This window comes from Manis pentadactyla, chromosome 6 (genome assembly GCF_030020395.1).
Source record: "Manis pentadactyla isolate mManPen7 chromosome 6, mManPen7.hap1, whole genome shotgun sequence".
NCBI classification, from domain to species: Eukaryota; Metazoa; Chordata; class Mammalia; order Pholidota; family Manidae; genus Manis; species Manis pentadactyla.
Genome location: NC_080024.1, coordinates 126153148 through 126173566, shown reverse-complemented (window position 1 = coordinate 126173566; position 20419 = coordinate 126153148).

Sequence of the window (20419 nt, the reverse complement as noted above, 5' to 3'; positions counted from 1 at the left end):
AATAAGCATACAAAAATGCAGCAATTTCATATTAATGCAAAATTTTGGATATAAATTACAAACATGAAAGGATATTACATACTGATAAAATGATAAAATGAAAAATACAATCAAGAAGATATAACTAACATGAGCATGTAAATATAATATCTAACAAAATAACTTAAAAAACACAACCAAAATCTGACCTGCCTTACTTAATATGTGATATTTCTAAATAATATATTCCCTAAAATAATCCAATTTCGTATGAAAAATAATATACCAAGATGAACTAACTTATGTGCTAAAAGCAGTTTATATAATAATACAAATTCAATATATCTGTCTCTTAATCTAACTCTATCATAGGTATATAATAGATATCTATTTAATCTATGTGTATGAGTACATATACGTGTACAAATATATTTATCTAACTGTATGAATACATATACTTGTTTCCTCTCACTAACAGATATAAAGATACTGATAGCTATAGATAGATATAATTGTCTATATTTATCTGTCTATATGTGTATATATATATATATATATTACATTTATCTATATATATAATGAATAAAATTTAAGATCCTTTTAAAATAGCGAGGTTTATATTTAGTACATATACACTTTTTTATATATTTCCTATATGTATGTACATATATTCATATAAAGAGATTGTAAAAGTTAAAAAGTATTATTTTCCAATGATATTATCATCTACATAAAGATGTAAAGGAATCAAAAAAACCTATTAAAATTGAAAGAAGATTCTATTAATGTAGTTGGCTACGAGGTCAATTTACAAAAGTATTGGAAATTTCTACAGAATGAATAGCCAACTAGATAATATAACAGAAAATAAAATTGTTGAAAATTAAGTTAACAAATAATGAATGGACTTTTATTGAGAACATATTAAAAATATATTAAAGGATGTAGAAGACATGCATAAATGCAGATATATAGTAGGTTTAGAGATGATAATTTAAGATCATAAAGATATTAATGCATAATTTAATGCTTTTTCAAAGAAATTACAGTTGACTTTTTAACGAATTTGAGAAACATACTAAATTTTATGTGAAAAAATAAAGGTCCATTAATAGCTACGTCAATTTTGAAATAGAAGATAAAAAACGTGGACCTCATTCTACCATATTAATATTATACTACACAAAGCCATAGCAATAAAAATAGTACAGAAATGATTCCTAGTCTATGTAAGCCAAAGGGAAAATGTGGGGCATGTGTGTGTGTGTGTGTGTGTGTGTGTGTGTGTGTGTGTGTGTGCGTGTGTTTATGTATATGTAGGTGGGATATTATTTAATTGATGTTGTTGGTACTATTGTCTTAGTGTATGTACAAAAATAAATATGGGTTTTTCCTTTTCCCATTTATCAAGGTCAAATGCAGTATAAATAAGTTGTGGAATTGAAAAGTAAAATTCAAAATGTAATAGAAAAAAATGGTAGAGTATCTTTGTGATTTTGGGGTAAAGGCATAAATCAAATCATAAACCATGAGGGGAAAATTCAACGGATTTAACTATATCAAATATAAGTATTTAGTGGTAAGTATTCAGTCAATAATAACTGACAGACTGGAAGAAGGTGCTTACAATGCCTAAAATCAACAAAGAATTCATATCTAAAAAATACAATGAATAGTTCAAATGAGTCAGAAAAAAGGAAAACAAAAAAGACAAGCTATTTTAATGGTAATTGCCACCAAAATGGTCAAAAGTACTGAAAGATAAAAGCATGCTCCCTAATAATCAGAAAAATACACACTAAAACAATGAGATCCACTTTGACACCCTCCAGATTGTTCTAAACTATGTTCTTGAAGAATCCAATTTGGCTAATTTAGGGAGAGAAAGGAAATCTCAGGTGCTAATAGTAGGGGAGTAACTGGATACTTCCATATAAGTGAGCAAAACAGCTCACCATTAGTGAAACAGATTGTCCACACGTTATCATTCTGTTTTTCGCTTCATAGAAATATGTCTAGAGAATATCCTGTGCAGGAACTGTATATGAATTTGTCTGTTGCAGCACTATTTGTGGTTTCAGAGAATGGGTTACAAGTGAAGTGAATATTATTAGAGCAGAAGCTTTGAGTGACATTAGGTATGAGTATGTGTGCATGTGTGTGTAGAATTCATACCTATGATAAAATACCATATGTATTAAATTAGTTTATTAGGTCTGCCATACAAAACATCTCAGACGGGTAGCTTATACAATGTAATCTTATTTTCTCACAGTTCTGGAACCTGGAAGTCTAAGGTGCTAGCAAGTTTGGTTTCTGCCAAAGCCTCTCTCCTTGAATTGCAGATGGCCTTTCTTTTACAGCTTCTCAACATGACCTTTTTCTGTGCCTACATGTCCCTAGTGTTTCTTCTTCTCCTTATAAGGTCACCAATCATACTGAATTAGGACCCCATCATGCAGGCCTCATTTTCACTTCAAAGACCTTCTCAGTAACTACAGTTAGTAACTCTGTATTGTATATCTGAAAGTTACTCAGAAGGAAAAAAATTGATAATTAAACATTGTGGTGATCATCTCACAATATATACATATACAGATATTATTATATTTTACATCTGAAATAAATATAATGTTATATGTCAATTGTATCTCAATTATAAATAAATTTTTCTCCTAATATAGTTACATTTTGAGACACTAGGGGTGGGGACTTCAAAATATGAATTTTGCAGGGACACAATTCAGCCATAACACCACAGAACAGTTAAAATTAAAACCCTAGAAGTGTATTTGGCAACCCAGACAAATTGAAAAGTACTGAATAAAAAGGGTAAGAAATATAATTCTATCTATTCTTCAATATTTTTATAAATATAAAGTTATTAAATACATAGGTGCATTAAATCAATGCATACATAAAGAATTATTATATATTTAGAAGAAGGCATATATATAAAAGACATTTGATGTAAAAGTCAGAGCCAATGAAAGAGGATGAAATAGAAGCGAAGATTGGGTAAAAAGAGAATAAAAATTAAAACAAAAAAGTGGCCTTGTATGGGCTAATGATTGCATACCATAAATAAGGAGTTTGAGAAAATCAACTCTCAAATTTGAGATTACAAGTTAAAAAGTGTACAGATAGTCATAATGCTGTAGAGACATGCATTCAATTTTAAAATGGAGGCACATTTTAATAATGAGTTGACATTGTCATATACATTGTTCATTTTATTACTGTCATGAAAATGAACAAATTTTGGGTCTGTTTTGTGCTGGTGACAAAAACAGAGAGAATGACGGAAGTCTCAAAAAAGAGTACTCAATAAAAGGAATGAAATACAGCCCACAGTGAACACTGGGGTTCTAGATTAAAAGATGGCTATAGCAAAGCTAAACTGACATCAAATTCTATCAATTCAGGGATGAAAACTCTTGCAAGGAGGAGCATGGGAACAGAATCTGGAACTGGACAGTTTTCATCTATAAGGGCTGGGACTGGGGGAAAAGGTGAGGAATTATTTGCAGCCATTATTAAGGAGAACAATCATATTCTCGTATCAATTGTTCTCTGATAACCTGGTCAAACTAAATGTGTTAAATGGACCCAGTGGTGGACCATGAGCCATGTTAGAAATGGTTTCATATTTGTTTCCTCCTGAAAAAAGGAAGAGTTCTGTAACCCACAGGTTTTCGATAAGGATAACTCCACAGGGTCCTCTACCTCAAAATGACTTTATTTCCCAGCCAGATTTATCTTATATCACTTTTCTTCCTACAAATTAGGCATAAAAGGTAGACCCTTTGAGAGTCTTACCTAAACATTTCATTCTTCATGACCATGCAACATAGTAAAATTTGTATATACTATTTGCTCTTTACTCATTTATGAAATAGTCATTGATTACCTACTATGTACCAGGTGATATCCTAACAGCAAAGTCTAAAGACACAAAACTGACCCCCTGTCAACAGTTAAGCTTGAAACCTTATAAAAACAAAACAAACATAACACTATGCAAGAAAAGCGTGACAAATAAACAAATAATGATATATAATATAATTACCTAAATGTTATGGAATCATAAAAAGAAACCTAACTCACAATGCACAGAAGGGGTGATCAGGTATGTCAGAATGAGAAGTCTTCAGGGTTGCATTTTGAAATCAAGTAAACATTTTTCAACAAAACAAGAAAGAGAATAATTGTGCATTCAAAGAAGGGCAGCACACGGGAGTCACAACATAAACATGCTTTTTAAGTAAATGTGCAGTGTAAGCCAATGAATGATTTGTTCCAATTATTGAGGAAAATTTGGCTACATTAGATTTGTGAACATAGAATACAGTATATACATAATAGATGAATATTTTACTCCTTGGTAATTTTCAAAGGAAATTTTGAAAATGCATCAATTGCTAAATGCACTGAATTTTGAGTCTAATATTTCATGTACTTTGTACCTACACTGTATTTCAAAATGCCTAGAGCATAATGGAAAGAAGGAATGTAAAAATAGACACCAAGTTATGGGGGTGATGAGGGGGGAGTTGCATTGTCATAGGATTTTCCTCCACAAACCCATAAAAGCTCTCATAGGGAACACTGAGAAAATGCCAAGAAGAAGGAGCTTGTGGTGCTACATTAGGTCGGAGAACAATTTCCACTGCCAACAAGACCCATCTTCTCTCTCTCTCTCCTAAGTAACAAAAGTTTTAATAAGGAGAGAACAGAGCAATAAAACCTCTTGTCTTAGAGTACATTTCCTCATTGCAGTTGTAAAAAGAAAACAGAAAAACAAACCAGTAGACAAAAACAAGTGTAAGCCCAGAAGAAGTTTCAGGCATTTTTGAAAGCCATATCTCTGAGGCAGAATGGCTAAGACTAAAACGTAATCAGAACATTAGAGAAGGTCCTCCTCTATCCCACCCACCAGCAAGCTAACATGTTTTTGGTAAAAAATAATAGTTGAATGTACTTGGAAAGCTACAGGTGACATACTCTTTCTGGAGTATAGCTAGGGAAAAAAAAAAAGGAGAAGACTACAAATAATTGAGAAATAACCTCTGGTAAACAAGCCCACTTCCTAAACATAAATTCTCATCTATGGAAGATTTCTTAACCTCTATATTGGTACTGTGGTACTGTGGGCTGAAAAATTATTTGCTGTAAGGGGTGGGGGTGTCTTGTACATTCTGGGATATTGAATAGCATCCCTGGTCTCTTCTCACTAGGTAGAATCCCCTACACAGTGTTTTAATCAAAATTGTCTCCAAATAGCCTAATGTTTCCTAGGAGGGAAATCTCTCCTGATTGAGACTCACTGCACTTGAGGGCTTGTAAGTATAATAGACTGAAAATAATCACAGCAACATCAAAGATAAAACCCAAGCAAATTTCTGATTGATTAACACATACTAAACTCTAGCAGAAGGAAAGCACTGTTCACCTCCAAATGTCTATGATCTTACATAAGATGTCTAGTGTTCAACTAAAAACTAGGAGGCATAGGAAGAAGATCTGAGTAAATATACTCTGAAGAGAAAAAGCAACTATGAGAACTTGATTCATGCTTGAAACTAATAATGTTGGAACAGCAAGAGAAGGAATTTAAACTATCTATGATTAGTATATTAAAAGCACCAATATAAAATTAGCCAGTGTATAATAGCATGTGAGTGATTTCAGAGAAGAGATGAATACTATAAGAAATAAACAAGTATTTAAGAAATCAAAAACACAGTGACAGTAACAAGGAATTTCTTCAATAAGATTATCAGTAGAGTCATCCCCACTAAGGGAGGAATTAGTGAAATTGTAGATAGGTCAATAGAAATTATTCAAATTGAATCACAAAAAGATAAAAGACTAAAAAACACTATAATAAAGGACCCAAGAGCTGTGAAAAATGCCATATGTTCAAACATATGTGTAGTTGGAGCCAGAAGGTGGATCAAAAAAGGAAAATAGGACAAAAGAAATGTTTGAAAAATAACATCCATCGATTTAGCAGAATTAGTTATAGGCAATAAACCAGATACCCAAGAAGCTCAAAGAATATTAAATAAGATAAAAACCAAGAGCAAGCAAATGACCAAACTGAAAAAAAATAGCAGCTATTAGATTCAAACTTCTGGAATTTACAAAAAGAAAGTTTTGAAGGCAAAGAGAGAAAGAATTCCTATGATAAAGGAACAAAGATAAGAATATAAGAAATGTCATAAACCACGCAAGTCAGAAGATGATGGAAGTACATCTTTAGTGTTAAAGGAAAAACAAAAAAGCCAACCAATCAAAGCAAAGCAAAGCAAAACAAAACAAAACTTGTTAATCCAGAATTTTGTAATCAGTAAAAATATTCTCCAAAAACTAAGGAGAAATAGAGACCTTCTTTGCTAACTGGTCTATATTTTAGTCAATGTTAAAGAATAAGGAATATGATTCCCATCAAAAACTCTGATCTACAATAAAAAAATAATGAGAGCTGGGAAAAGAATAAATCAATATAAAATGAAATATGAAAATTATCTTCTTTCATATTTTAATTAATTAAAAGAAAAATTTCAAAAGCAAAATAATGACAGTAGTGTATGTATTTTATGATATATATAAAGTTAGAAAAAAGCTAAAAATGTATAGTGGTATGGAGGGGAGAATTTTGAATATATGTTGCAAATTCCTTACAAGGGATATGCTACCTATGAAGCAGTATAATGCTAGCTTAAAGTTATATATATTAATTGAAATGTATGCTATAATCCTTAGGCAAACAATAAGTTTACCTTTAAAAGATGTATAATAAATAAGTGATCAGAGGAGATAAAATGGAATCATAAGAAGTACTCAAGACAAAGCAGAAAGAAAAAAACAAATGATGAACAAATGAAAAATTCTACTGAAACCTAAGATTTTTAATCCAAACATGAATAATGACCTTGAATGTAAATTGTCTGACTGCAAGAGATAAATGATAGCAATTGTCATATTGAAAAAATAAACCAAGCCCCAAGTATATATAGTCTGTGGAAACATACATTAAATATAACAATATAGGTACCAAACAAATAACACTAGAAGAGCAATTTTGACATCAAATGAGACTTTAAAACAAGGAATATTATCAGAGATAAAGAGATATGTTACATAATGATAAATGCATTGATTTTGCAACACAACATAAAAATTCTAAATATATGTGACAAATATTGACAGAAATGAAAACAGAAATAGACAAATCCACTATTCCAGTAGCTACTTCAACTCTCCTCTCATAATTATATAACAAAAAAGTAGAAAATCAATAAAGATATTGTGATAAGAATTTTAAATGGCCACTAAGTTCCCAATCTCCTGGTATACACATCCTGCATAGTTCCCCCAGAATATGACCGCAATTGATTTTAATTTCATGATTAGGTTATTTTATATGCAACAACAGACTTTAAGAAATGTAAACAGGAAGACCTACCTAATAGTATTAGTCCTTTAAATCTGGGAGTAGCTGTCAGAAACAGAAGAGTTCAGACATGTGAAGAATGAGGATTTGATACAAGATAAATTATCCACTGCTGGCTTTAAAAATGGAAGAGAGCATAGCAAGAAATGTGGGTGGCTTCTGTGAGCTGAAAGTGGCCTCCAGAAGGGAGCCAGAAATGAAATGGGGACTTCAATTTGACAACCACAAGTACCTGAATTTTGCTAACAACCTGAATGAACATAGAAGAAAATTCTTCCCCAGAAAGAGAGAAATAATAGAAAAATTAATCCAAGAATAATGGTCAAAGTTTCCTTAATTTGATGAAAAACAGTAGTCTGCATATCAAGGTAGCGCAATAAATTCTAAGAAGGGCAAATGCAAAGATGGTCATGCCTACACAAGGAAAAAAATAATAAGATTAACAGCTAACTTCTCATCAAAATCAATGCAAAGGCATAGACAAAGTATTGAAAGAAAAGAAAACGAAAGTGTCAGCCAACAATTCTATACCCAGAAAACTATACTTCAAGAATGAAGGCAAAGTAATGACATTTCAAAAAAAATTACATAGAGAATTTGTTAACTAGAGCTAAATACTAAATGAAGTTCCTCAGGCCAAAAGAAAGTGATATAGCAATAATAGATGATAACTTGAGAGGGGAGGAGCCAAGATGGTGGCGTGAGTAGTTCAGTGGAAATCTCCTCCCGAAAACATACATATTTCTGAAAATACAACAAATATAACTATTCCTAAAAGAGATACTAGTGGATACAGTACAACAGCCAGGCTACATCTACATCTGTGAGAACTCAGCACCTCACGAAGGGGGTAAGATACAAGCCATGGCCCGGTGGGACCTGAGCATGCCCCCCAACCCCAGCTCCCCAGCGGGAAGAAAGGAGTCGAAGCAGGGAGGGAGTGAACACCCAGGACTGCTAAACAACCAGCTCTGGTAATCCGCACGAGGAGTGCAGATAACTTGAATCTGTGAAGAAATATAGAACACTACTAATAGTAACTATTTAGACAATTATTAAGGCAATATAGATGTATTTTTTCTCTTAAGTGATTTAAAACACTTGTATGAAATAATACTTTCAAAATTTGTATTGCAAGATTTATATAAAGATTCAATGAACATTTACACATTAATGGGTATACTTCAAAGCCAATCTAAAAGATTACATATTCTATGATGCATTTGTATAAGATTCTCATTAAACCAAGCATTAGTATTGGAAGACAGATCTGTCATTGCCAGGGGTTAGGGGAAGAGAGGAGATGACTCTAAATTGATAATATATGGACAATGACATGAATCTATACATGTGTAAATATTCATAAAATTAAACATCGTAAAAAGTAAGTTATATGGTATAATTTAGAAAATAAAATTTACACGAACAAAAAATAAAATATGATTAGCATTATGATAGAGATGAACATAAGGTGCTATGGATGTACATGGAGGCCATCATTTCACACAAGTGTGGAAGATAGCAGAGCTTAGTTCTAAGTTATAAACAGTAACTACCTAATTGGATGCTCAGGGGTGGGAAGGAAATGGAAAGATATGCTTGACTTAGAGAAATTCATGCATTTATACATGTGTGAAATAAAGATTTTAGGATATTCATGGAACTGTAAGTATATGGAAGCACAGTAGAGTGAATAAGAGAGCAACAAATGACAGCAAGCAGTGATCTAAGCTCAGGTAAAACACAAAGGTCATTCTAAAGATCCTATTTTATTCTGAAAGCAATGCAGAAGGACTGAAAGGTTTCAAAGCCAGGGAGGAAAATGGAGAGATTAATGTTTCAAAATGATCAATTTGTTAACAAATAAGATCAGTAAGGAATGGCATGGAGGGGAAGGTGGTCTAGACTGTAAAGTAGCATGAAAAACTTTTTGTGGTGATGGGAGTGTTCTCTATCTTAAGTAGGGTGATAGTCACATGAGTGCATACATATATTGAAACTCAAACTGTATGTTTACAAAGAGGTTCATTTTCTTGTTTGTAGATTATACCTCACTAAGGTTGACTAAAGAATACTATAGGCAATTAAAAAAGAACAAACCATTCCTACACATCACTACATGAATAGATCACATATATTTAACACTGAATGAAAATTAAAAAAATCTATTTTTACCATGTTCAAAAAACAGATAAAGCTAACTCATCATTACAGAAGTAAAAATTGCTTTTTGAGAATTAATAACTTGGAAATGTCCTAAAAGAGGCTGCATGTATGCCAATGATATTTTATACTTGAATTGAGTGGAAATTATATCCATGTGTACACTGTAAGAAAGTCATTGAGATATGGTCATAACTTATTCATTTTATATGTCTGCAATATAGTTTAAAGAAATAGAAAGGAATAAGCAAAAAGGGTGGTAAGAGAGCCCAAGATGAGAGAGACAGAACACCCACATCATAGACAGAAGATACATGCACACTGAAGAGGATGGGGACAGAAAGAACTGATTCATGTTACTTGAAGAGCTAATCTAAACTGTGCAAAACAGTATTTTCACTAAATACTGTAAGTCTATAAAGAAAAACAATCTGTACATACAAAAATTACTGTGATTGGTAGGTTTATTTTTCACAGGAGTCCAGGTTAGCAATTCTGACTACTTTACACAGACACAAGGTTTGGACAAGAAAATATATTATAGATAATGAGAGGATTCTCCTTTTTAAAAAAATAAAAAGTTAAAAATAAACAAAGTAACAAAGTAGGAAAGACTAGAATGAATCCCAAGGTGGTATGTCAGAGTGATAGATAAAAATGAACTCATTTTTATGTTGTTTGACAATCTGAGATGATAAAGTATATACAACTATATGTGTGTACATGGTTAATATAAATATATGTATTTCCTGGCATGTTTGTTTGAAAGAGCCTAAAATCAGTGAAACCGCAGCACAATGAACATATCTCTTGGTTTCTACTACCATTTTCCAAAGAGGATCTAGCACTCCTTGGAGAAAGGTTTGAATCTTGAACTGGGGTAGGGAAACACCAGAAGGCTCTGGAGAATCCTGTGGGGCTAGAAGGCAGAGAAGTTCAATAAAGAAAAAGAAAGGATGGGAGCCTGTCAAAATGATACAGGAACCTACCTGAAAGAGTACTCAATGGTCAAAGCTGAAACAGTTTAAACAATAAAATAATGATAGTATTAAATTATACCCCAAATATATACACATGAGTCTATCATATATAAATAAATAAGGAAAGAATGGTGTCTCTGCTTTAAATAACAATTCCAGGTATAAGTGTGAAAAGGATGTATGAAATTTAAAAAAATCACTATTAAAATGCCATAAGTAATAATTTTTGCAGCAAAATACAGTATGAGTGCTAAAATTAATGGGTAAAACTTTAAAGAGAAATAGGATATTCTCATAAGCTCAAAGTATCCCCCCAAAATATGTGTAATCGCTATGGTGATTTTAGCATACATTCAAAACTTCTTTCCAGTGCTCTCTTCAGGAATTGAAACTCAGCTCACCTCCATGTGAAGGTGGACTGGTCTTTGGAACTCATTTCTGAAAAATGGAGCATGAAAAAAGGAAAAATAGTAACTTCTTGTGGAGACAATGAAAGTCATCCCATTCACCAAGTAACTAATGTAAACCTCATGAATTAATAAGACATCAAGTAAGATATAATGAGAAAGTCACCTCATTTCTGTGTGTGTTATTCTTTCCAAATATCCATAAACTCAGTCTAACCATGAGAAAACATCAGATAAAAACTGAGAGGCATTCTACAAAGTACCTAATCAAAAGTGTGGACATGAGAAACAAGTAAAAATCAAGAAACCATCATATACCAGAAGAGACTGAGACATGATGACTAATGCAATGTTGTGCCCTAGATTCAATTCTTAATGAGAGAAAGGACATCAGTAGAGAACTGGTGAAGTCCACATAAAATCTGTAGTTCAGTTACTATCATTGCACCAATGCTGACTTCGTAGTTGTGATAATCCAGCTACAGTTATGTAAGATGGCAACATTAGGGAAAGCTGGGTGAAGGGAACCCAGGCTTCTCTGTACTATCTTTGAAATGTTCTGTAAGTTTAAAATCATTTCAAAATGAAAAAAGTTTTAGGTAAACAAAAAATAAATAAAGTTGGCAATGTAATTCTGGAAGACAGAAGAAAGATCAGAGCAAGAGATATAAATCTGGAAGTTGCAGCTGAAGAGGATAAATTAGATCATATGGGTGGTTTGGAGAAAAGAGAGCTGAAGGCCTACTCTTCTGGAACAATCAGGACCATGCAGCATTTTAGCAAATGGAAATTCAAAACCCTCTGTGTGTCTGTAAGAACATCATGGCCATCATGCACTTTTAAAGCTTGCAGATACCTTATCTAAATTTGATCTCAATTTCAGATCCAGAGAATAACTTAAACTCTCCTACTAACTTCACTTATATTTAAAATAAAGTGGTTATTTTCCTATATGAAAGGACTCTTGCTAAGGATGTTGTGAGCAAAGAGTTTAGTAGAGTGCCTAGCACATAATAGTCACTAAAAAAAGATAGCTACTTTTAATCTTTGTTTTGAAAGAAGTCTAGAGAAAGTGAAAGATGTTAGAGTTAGATTCTCTTAATAACTGTCCTTAATTAATTTAGAAAATCAAAATTGGGAAGGTCATTTGGAGACTACCAAGGGAAGGAACTAGGATCAGCATTCAAAGGTCATTAAAATATATTCCTGATTGCGTACCTCCTATCTCCTAAGCTATCTCTACTATATTCTTGTAGCCTTTGTTCTTATCTTAGAGATAAGAACCCTACAGTGTGTCGAGGAGGAAGCAGAGGTATAAGACCATTTATGTGAGTCATTGTATCTCAGGGGATTTGGATGTATTTGCCTCATCATTCTACTAATCTCACCTCTGAATTACTACTTTGAGCAAGTACAGCTAAAGGCTGGAGTGTCTCCAGATCACCAATGCTTCAAGCCTCAAATAACATATTTGCCCTTCTTTAATTATGGATTTTTAAATTAAAGGTTTATAATAGCAATAGGGCCTTTGTGCAGTTGTCTTGAACCTGACAGATGTAGTATATATAATGACAAGATTTATTGCCTAAGTAAACAGTCAGCAGCAATCCAGCCAAGACATAATGGGCACATGAATTAGTGCCACCATCTCCCCTTGAAGGCAGCACTTGTTTTGTGCTCTAGAGATGAAGGCGGTGAGAGTTACTATTGTTATTTAAAATGGAGTAACAGTGACTATTGGAATTAGAATTTGACATTCAATATTATTCTGAATTTTTAATGAAACTTCTTTTTAAGTATTTATTTCCAATTTGTGAGTGGCTGAAAATACATTCATCTGTGTACTGAAGTCACTCAGAAATGGGTAAAGGAAAAGAATTAAAAAAAAACTTCACTACTTTCAATGTCATTTTCTGATAATTTAACTGTAAGACACTCAGACACTCAAGACTGCTTGTCAATTGACTGGAAAGAGCTTCCTTTTGGTCAGGGAAAATAATTTATATGTCAGTGTTATCTTAAGTGATCCCTTTGAGTTGTGATGTGTAACCACCTGGGAACAAAGAAGCAAACCCTATCCGACGATGCTGCTCGCTTATAACTATTGGGAGAACTGAGCCATGATTGCAAATTGTGTGCATTGCATAAAATAAGTCCCCAGAGTTTCCTGAAAGTGAAATGATGCCGTAACAAAACTAATTTAAACTCCCCTAAGAGTTAGAAAAATAGAAAATAATACTTTTCAATTACAAGTAATTCTCTTCTGGATTTGTACATTTCTAACAGGTACAAGTGTGAAGGCCACTCCGCATGCAGCTCCCCTTTTAGACCCCTTTCTGGGTTCTCCATCACAGTGTCTCCTGTGTCAGGTGTGAGCCAAAAATTGCTCAGAGTCAGAATGTTTGGGTTGAAGCTCTGGCAGCAGACTCAAATTTTTAAGTTCCAAAGTTTCATATGCCATTCAGAGGCAAACTCTGTTATAGTGGAATCTCTGAGTATAATCAGAAGAAAATTTCTCTCTCTTCTCCCCACCATGGACATCTTCAATTTCACATTAGTTTCCGCTAGCCTAAGTCTGTCCTAAGGTCAATTTCTCTTTTTACACTGAGTCTCTCTTTCCCTGGTTGCCACAGATTCTCATGAAGGAGGTAGGATCCGGGGCAGAGCTGGGCACTGTTAAGAACTCCAAAGAATTTCAATTGCCCATATAATAATTTTGCCCCTTGATTATGTGTTGCTAAGAATTTTTCCATAAAAAATAGAACCCTTATTGCATAATAACCAAGACAGTTTCTATTGGCAAGACTGTAATTGAACAGTGGCTCCTCCCCTTACCAGTTGGGTGACCTCAAGAAATTCCATGTCCATTTCTTTATCTGTAATCTGGGAATAAAGGTAATAGCTACCTCAGAGAGCTGTATGAGAGTAAGGTAGAGCAGGGACATGGGACAGGTGCCAAGCCATTATAAAATCTGCTTAGCCTGTGAAGGACTAGTTTACCTTTAACCTAAACATTATGCTGTCCTCCCTTCTTCCAGTCACCTTAATCAATTAAGTAACATTGTAACCAGGACAGAAAACTCCTATATAAATGAACCTGTGTGGATAAAGAAAGCCGAGATCCAGATTAACACAGTCAGCTAAATAACCCTACTCTTAAGGGAAAATTTCAAAAGAACCACTACCCATCTGTATGCATCATGCCTTATACCAACTCTTACCCAAAAGGCCCTTATAAAACCCCAAACATTAAACCAGTAAGCATGCCTCCTGAGGTCACCTACACTCTTGTCTGAGTGTGTACTATCCCTTTAAATAAAACCTGCTTGGCCCCTCTCTTTGAGGTTGCTCAAACTCTCACTTCCCCTCTGAGTACACACTTTGGATTAAATAAAATTTTTTTGCTGCTAAAGCTATTGCACTTTGTCTCTCTTTTGCAACAAAGAGAAGAATCCACCAACATCCACCACTGGTGATAGTTCTTTCACTTTGCTATTTCATTCAACTTTCTAGTCTTAAACACCACGGTAAGATCATGTCTTTTAGCAGCCTGCCTGAGTGTCTCTTTTCCTTTACTTTGGGAAGTTCTCAGAAAATAAACTCACTCCGTCCAGTGTTCCATGACTCCCCCAGTCCCAGGGTGGTAGGGACACAGTTCCCACAACGTGCAGATCCAAGCAGACACTGGACACCAGGTGACCTTGGCTTTAGGAGCTGGCAAGGGATTCGCCCTGAACCAAGCAGCTCAGTGAACTTTCCTTTTCTCCCTCTGTTCTTCCTTGATTTTCACCACCTGCCTGGCTGCACAATTGAAAGGGCCATTCTTCCTGGCACTACACAACTCTGACACTGGCTGCTATTTCACTTTAATGAATTAACTGGATATAGTAAGCAGTTCCTTTCTTGCACTTGTTTGACCTGATCATTAAGTCTTTCCCAATCAGAGTTAAAAGCCCTTCCTACCCCATCTGGGTTGAGGTTCCACCTAGCACACAGGGAGAAATCTCTTCCAATGGGATGGCTGGCAACAAGAGGATTAAGTATGTAACTGTCGAAAGGTCTATGAGAATGCCCGAAAATACACGAAAACACTAATAAAATTAGATTTCAAAAAATATAGTTAAAATATTTAATTTACATTTTCGAGTTATTTATTGCAAATGCCAGAAAGCATAATCAAATCTGACTTAGGGAAAAGAAATGTATTTACTGGGTTAGATAACTAATACAGGGCCGATATGGTTTCAATCATAGTTTGACATAGGGTGTTAAACAATTTCATCAAAATCTGTTTTTGTCTTTCATATCTTAGGTCTGTAATCTGTGAAGATTTTATTCTCAGATACGTGTTGAATATAGTCACAAGATGGTTGCCAGTAGTTCTCAGGGCTGTATCTTTTCAGGTGATATCAAGTGGAAAAGAGTAAGAAACTTGTTCCTGCATTTCCAGTTAAAGTTTTATTGTAGGCAAACCAGTATTTGAAGCCAAATAAATGCAATGCTCTTTGATGTATACCTAATTCATGTTATCTGCCCCTCAGGTAGAGTGAAGACCTTTGGAAACATTAACTGATATGGATGCATGGTGAGAAATGCATGGTCCTAGACAGAAATGGGGGAACTATTACCCAGAAGAGGATGAAGGGCTGTAAGGCTGCGGAAATGGCTGATTCCATGACATCATAGAAATAAGATCATAACAACCTAGAAATAAAAATTATAATCTCAATATATGCATGGAATTCACTGGAACAAGATAATGGAAGTTTAGAACACTATTGGAATGTTGATGATAATAATAAGATAATAAATTATAATGAATACTGTATTTTTCTTTTACATTCAAAAGCATTTTCAGTTTTGGAAGAATTTCGCATATGTAATTTCATTATTTTCTGTGTAGCATCCAGTGAAATACCCATGGTTCCATCTTCAGCTCTGTACTTAGAAGGAAACTAAGGCTTAGTTTGTTAAGCATTTTTCCTAAGTCTATACAAATAGCTTGAAGGATTAAGATAGAAAATTAATGCCTACTGACTTTTAATCCTGTATCACTTTGAATAGATCACTTTATTATATTAGAGAGATCTAACCAGCGGTTCACATTCTTGGAAAATGTCAGGAGGAAGAGGTACCCACGTTAGGTATTGACACCTTTACAAGATATATGAAGTGGTTAGCAATTGGTAAACACTGCCTGTTTGATGCTTTAGAATTCTACTATATGACACTGCTATAAAAATCATTCCACTCTCTCTAGAGTGGGCAAAATCTTAGTTAATGGAAAAAATGATTAGAGGTAGAAGACTGTTCAGCAGCTCTAATGGTCTCAATTTTGTTCACAAAATAACTTATAAGCCATTCATAGTATTCTACCAGTACCTCCTTCTCTTGATTTATAATCTCTTTTTTATGGTTTCAGAATGGAATCAATGGTCTGGAAGAGCACAGGAGGGTAATGTTTCCCAGAAGAGATGATATTAGAAAAAAATGTGCTGCCTTTGCAGCTTTTGATGCACTTTCTCATTGGTCTACAGGTTGTTTTCTTTCTCAGCTGCGATCTGGAAATGTACAACCAGAGGATCTCAATAAACGCTCCAATGTGTGACCGACTAATTTTATTAACATCAGTTCTCTCTGAAATGATGCTGTATTTATTTGGTAACAGAAAGAAGAGTCATGAATGAGGAGGCTGTGGGCACAACTCTGTGACTGAGAGAAAAGAGCTGCCACCCGTGAGGACTGGGCATCCAGGCTTCACATTTCTTTCTAAATACCAGTTTCAGAAGGACTAAGTATTAATGTATCTATCTTTCCTTAAAAGTATCACCTTCATGGAGAAAATACCTTCAATGTTTCTATTCTATTTTGTTTTATTTTTTTCAGGGGTCATTATTACTACTGCTGTGCTAATGAGAAAATGATTTTCTCTGTCTCTCATAGCCACTTTTCCAATCCTCCTTTGAACTAAGAAAGTGTATTCTCAAAACATTTTTTGAATTAAAAATGCCCTTGTAACTCTTGGCAAAGTAAACTAACCTTTACTTCATGTAGTTTTAACAAACTAATATCCAGTCATCCCAAAGAGCTATCCACCCATTAATTGCACCCATAATTATCAAAGCTTGAAAAATATAACTGGAATTTGAAAGATTATGTTCCTATTGTTCTTAACCAAAAACTAGCATCTCAGATTTCATTTGCAAGTTAAAGTCTCTTATTCAAGACAGTTATTTGTCATAAAACAGAAGCACATCACTGTTCTATTCAAGACAGTCCAAAATCTCAGATATTTGTCACTCCTGCTATGGGATAAACAATGTAAATTAGTCATAAATGTTTTAAACATGTGATTTACATCAGCTTTTGCTTTAGGGTAATTTAAATAATTTACGGTAAAACAGCTAATTTTCTCTTTGACTTTTGTCTAGTGGTTATCAAAAAAAATTAAAAAGATGAATTAATTATCAGGTAATAAACTAATATTGTGCCATGATTGTGTTCTAAGGATTAAGAATTTATATCATTTGGTGAACTCTAAATGCAAAGGTAAAGCTCAATGCTCACGATGAGATTTTAAATACTGATATATAAGATGATCAGACTTTTGGCCGTGGTGTTGAATCAGGCTTAGTTAGGCAAAGGTTAAAAGACCTCCTAAGAACTTGCTTTCAGACAGAAATGACCCAAATGCCACACAGCCTGTGATGGCCAAAGGGGAGCATATTCTCTATTGATTGAAACTAATCCCTTCATGCTCTGGGAATGACTACCAAATGCAGTCAGAAGTATGTATTGTATTACTGCAGGAAGAACAAAAATGCACACTTGACCAAACAAAGGCATGTCGAGATGTATGAATCAATATGAGTTGGGTCTCTGTTCTTCCAGCTTATGAGCACAGATTGTGGGCAACTCTTATTAGTTTGTGGAAGCCATCTTTTTGCTCTACTTATTGGTAGAAGAAAACAGATTTTCACTAACTTCATGAGATCATAAGCACCTCTTTCTTGCCCGTCCACCTGCATTCCTCTCCATGGCTCTGAAGTCACAGATATTAGAGCTGGCTGTTTTCCAGTCCAGAAGTTCTCATCTAACTTATCACATACAAAATAATTGTGAATTATGCATTTATTTTCTTGTGGAAAGGATCCATAGATTTCACTGCATTCTCATAATCCTCCCAGAAGTTAAGAAAAACTATTGTAACACAGAAGAAGGAGACAGGTCTCAACTGATAAAGTAAATGTCCACTACTGATTGCAAACAGAGGCTGAACTGTAACCCAAGTCCTTGGTCACTCATATGTGTAGCTGCTAATTCTACAGGAAAACTGACTTCTAAGTATTGTACCAGTAGCATCCCCCCAAAAAATAAAAAGAGGGAAAGGTAAGAGGAAGAAAAAAGAAAAGGAGAGAAAGCCCTAGAGTGAAATACAATGTTTCCAAATGTTCAAAAGCCTGTATGTTCTATTATTACACAATTGTTATCATTTGCAAATCGTGTATTCAAGATTATGATTTAAACTAAAACTCTCCTTTCTTTATAAAGGCAACTATTAAGAATTGGCTTTTTTGAAGGTAGTTCTATATCTTCTCCAAAATTAAATTATATACTAAAATTCTAACTCTATGAAATAGAAAAGCTAATGATAAAATACATCAGTCAATATACACTAGTCAACTATAGAGAAATATAAGATGGTCTTTTTTAATTTCACCTTTTAACCTGAAGAACCCATCACTGTCAAATGAAACATAATTTGCAAAGAATTAGGAGACTTAATGTTGAACAAGAATTTAAATAACAAATCAAAATTCCTGAAATTTGGCTTACCTTCTCATCTCTAGTATTAAATAGGACATAAATTTTTTTACACTATTTGGAGAAAAAGTAAAAAATTGTTACTTTCCCTGTTTCATCTAGCATTTATAAGGGTGAGTTTCACTGTTTATTTCTTCCATCACTTAAAATACAGCTGCTTGGAAAAATGTATAAGGTCATCCCAGTTGGTCTAACCACATGAAACATAACTTATCATCTGTTTTAAACAACTCTAAAGGGTGGGCAGTCTCTGTAAAAGTATGTACAATTATCACCATAGGCAAGGATATAGCAAAAAATAATACATGTCAGATGATTCCATTTATATACCATATAAGGAACTAGCATTTGACTACATCATGCCTAGAGTCATGCAATAAGCACTACAATCTATGCTAGAATTATAAATATATTTTTGTTTCATGTGTGTATATGTGTATGTGTTCATGCATGTGCACCTTGTGTAAGTATCTGCTTGCCAAATCCCACATCAATTTTCAGTCTTCCTTTTATTTGACTTTTTAATGTCAAATAAAGTAGTTAATGTCAAATAAAGTAGTTAATTTTATATAATGAACTACTCTTCATGTACGAAATATTTTTTGATGCCCTTTGAAAGCACACTCATGTGCTTCTCTTCCTACTTCATTGGCTTTTCTAACTTTGTCAACTTTGCTTGCCCCACTTTCTTATTCTGACTTCTGCATGCCCTTTATCTACAACCATCTCCTAGGTGAACTCATTCAATCCCATGTCATTTAAATACCCAAACATGCTTCTGATATACAAATTTCTATTGCTTACTTTTGCTCTACCCTGAACTCCAAACTCATAATGCAGATTACCTAATTACCATTTCGACTTGGCTATCTGCTCAAGCATCTCAAAGTTCATATATAAAATCAATAATAAACAAGCAAGCAAAAAAGATACTTTCTCCAAATGCATCCTCTATTCTCCAGACTTTTCCATCTCAAGTAGTTGCTAAGGCCAAAAACCTCTGTGTTATCCGGGTTCTTTTCTTTCTCCATACCACTTCCCTCATCATCTTACACTCAGAAAATCTGGTCAATGTTGGCTTCAGAATACTTACCATATTAATAAATTTCTTCCATTGCCACCTCTGAATAAATCACTATCATTGCTCAGAGATGACTGTAATAGCCTTCTCTGTGTTTATTGTGTCTACTCTTGCACCTGTGTGGCCCATTATCTACACAATATTCAGAGTGATTTCTTTTTACTTAAGATCATGCCATCCTCATGCTTGAACTTCTTCTATGGCTTCTGACCATGTTTAGAATAAATCCAAACTTCTCTCCTTGGCCTTGGTGGCCATGTATCATCATTTTATCCTCACCTATTTCTCCAATACAGTTTCCTAAGACTTTGCTTCTTATTGGCAATGTTCTAGATCAAAGATGTTTCTTCCTACCTTTATACATGTGATATTCATTACCATTTGCATTTTCTGGGCCCTCTGCCTGAATTACCCTCCCTAGATATCACTCTATCATTATATATTAATACAAATGATACCTTCACTTATCATAAAGGTAAATGATCCATTACCATTCCATACCACTTGCTATTATATTCTCCTTTAT